Genomic DNA, 3,220 nt, shown 5'->3' on the forward strand with positions numbered 1-3,220 from the left:
AAAAATTCTGTTGAGTAGACCAATTATTCGTGGTATGTATCGATTAAAGACAGCTCTGCTGGGGTGTTGCTAGTCGTGCTGGGTGACCTGGGGTTAATGTGCAGTAGGCATTGCGGAACCCAGAGCGCTCAAACCTGATTGCCCACGGGGTGAGGCAAGCAATACAAATAAATGAAATGGGACAGGTAGGCCTGATACGTGTGCAGCCAAGTTTGAGAACCAGTGCTCTGAGACTTCGCTACTCAACGAGCCCCTCAAATCATCACCATCATACCTGTGGGAAATAGAGAATCTCAAGCCCCATGCTAGTACTACCAGGACATAATCTGTGGCTTACCAAAATTCCAGGTGATTCTATGCAGGCTAAAGTTAGAGAAGCATTGCCTAATAATCAAGTGACAGGTTGAACCTCACTCTAAAGCCTTAGAACAGTGGTTCTTAAATCACGGCTACGCATAAAAATCAGCAGGGAGTTTCAAAAAGGTACTAATATTCACGTCTGTCATTGGAAATTCTGTTTCAATTGATCTCTGGTTAAAATCCTGGAATCAGTATTTAAAAAAATTGTCCCAAAGTGAATCTAGTATGCCAGGGTTAGAAAAAAAAACACCTGTAATTCAGTTTTTTTTTTCCCACTTTGAAATTCTATGAAACTGTCTTCACCCAATACATCTTTCTTGTATGGAGTCATCTGATAATTACTTCATATTGAAAAAGGCACTGGGAGAATCTTGCCTGCTTCCAAAACTGTTAGCTGAATGTTAGCTGTTAGTTGAACTAGGTCTGAATGTTTTCTGATCATTGATATTAAGTAACTCTTCATCTGCCACTCTTGAAGATGGACTTAAGAATTAGTCTGCCTTCATTGGTAAACAGGCAGCCCTTCACTTTGGTTTTCAGTCTGTCTATACAGCAAAAATCATCTGGAGACCTTGCATCCACATTTAATGTACTTTCACAGAGCTCAGGATTCTGACGTGGTGAAGGGCACGCGCTTTTAGTCACCCACACACAGGCCCACAGTAAGCTACTGGAACGGTTCAACCAACCAGGTTGTCTTATGTTAGGACTTAGAGATCACCTGGAATAAATCGAATTTTATCATCACTCCTGTGAACTCCAGATTTTTCAACTGTTAAAAAAGAAGATCTTGTTACTTATGAGAACTTCATGTAATGTTTATAAAGCACTTAACACAGTCTCAACTCTGAATACTTCTGAAAGTCTAATCTGACAGGGCAGGTCTTCTGATGGAAGATATTCACCTCAAGTGGTGTATATCAAAGACCTTGGCTCAAATTTCTTTAACTTCTACCCAAATTAAGGCATGTTTTTCCCCCTTAACAAACTAGTTGCATGCCTTCCAATCACAAAATAGAAAAATAGCTACCTTTTCTTATGCAGATGGCATGGCTTATCATAAAGAGCTAGAGGTACCCCAAGAAGCCAAATGATCTTCTGAGAAAAATTAAGTGCCCGCCCCCGCCCCCCGCCCAAGTAAGCAGTTGAATTGAGCGATTCAGTTTATTCAGCCTTGTGGGGCAGGCTGGCAAGCAAATTCAGGTGGGTGGGCCTGCAATCCCAATCATAGGTACTTTAAGAGCCATATTAGGGTTCTTCTGTCAGTGGCAACAGGTCACACCTGTTAACTCAAGTTTAACTGGCTAATTTATCTGTCGTGCTACAGTGGTTTTCAATCTTTCTATCACAGTGCAAGTAAAAAAGAAAACTAACATTTCTAGGGTACTTTAGGGTAAACTGATAAAGCTTGATCAGGAGAGGCAACGTACTGAAACGCTTTGGCTGCTCAGAGGGCTGGAAACATCCATATCTCAGTACAAGCACGCTTGGATCCTAGTCCGGGAACACGTGCACTAGAAGCTCTATGGCGCCCCTTCGGGGCATGATATGGGAATAGGGCTCTCAACACTGCTTCATCCAGAGCAGCTCATCTCATGTTTTATTATTTATCTTCCATATAAATCTTCATTTACAGAAAAGTGAAGTCCCTGCCTTTGTGGGATGTAACTTATGATGGTATCTCGGCTTTCATTTTATAAAAATGGATCATGTAATCTAAATATCACTTGAAGAAAGTGGTAATAGCTCTGTGAAAGGAGATCCAGTATTTTCAGACATTCCTTTTGGAGTCTGTTTTGATAACAAGTTTCTTAGTATTTCCCCCCGGCTTTCTGTTCTATTCTTGTTTGTGGAAAGGCATGTATCTTGTATGTGATTTGTTATGAACCTAGTTGGTGAAATACACTGAGAAATAGTGAATCCTTAATTAGAAATTAAGAATTTTTCAGTAAATCCAGCCTTAGAAATTAACTCATCGAATTTCCTTTACGGATGAGATACTGAAATGCAAACTCATCTCCTCCGCCAGTGATTTGTTCATTGGGTTTTCATGTCTTCCTAACCAGGCCACATCAAGGCTGTTCACATTTCCTCAGAGCTTTGAGGGGATATTGTTTATTTGCTAACCAAAGCTCAAAGACCTGGTGACTTCACATAAAGAAAAGCTGATCCAAGGTATGAAAAATGAGGACTCACTACTTACTGTTTAGTTAAATACAAATTTATAAATCAGAAAATCATTTTTTAATTGGTGTGCCTACTGTCTTTAGCTATAAGAAGTATACAGTATTTGATACAAATTCCTGAGAGGATTTTGAACTACTTATTTGTGTTCTGTATAAATGCATACATTTGAATATTTGGATTCAGTGCTTCCTTGTGCACTGTGAAAGCAGTGAGGCCTGAATAAGGCAGTTGTGTAGGGGAGAGGACATGAGTGACTTGAGTAAAACTCCACAGCTTTGCTGAGAGTTTTGCAGACCTAATTGTTGGTATTTGGTGGTGCTTTCCAATCTGTGTACTTTCCTTTATTATAAATAGTCAAAAATATGACTGAAACAGAGCTGGCAGAGCTAATATTTCTTTCTCCTGGTTGCGTTCTGTCTCCAGCCATCCTTCTCTCTGCAGATTTAATTTTTCAACAGTGATTTGTATGTGTATGTATGTTCTGCATGTCAGATGAACTCTGAGGATACAAAGACATACTATGAAACTGCCCCATCTTAAGGCACTTATCTACTCGTAAGGTAATTTCTAATTCATCAAAGAATTCAAAAGTGAGACTTACCCGTAATTCCTGCTAGTAATCAATTTTTAGGTTTAGGTGTTCAGAAATGTTACCTTTTAAAAAAATGGAGTT

The sequence above is a fragment of the Lagenorhynchus albirostris genome, chromosome 3, assembly GCF_949774975.1.
Source record: "Lagenorhynchus albirostris chromosome 3, mLagAlb1.1, whole genome shotgun sequence".
Classification (NCBI taxonomy): Eukaryota; Metazoa; Chordata; class Mammalia; order Artiodactyla; family Delphinidae; genus Lagenorhynchus; species Lagenorhynchus albirostris.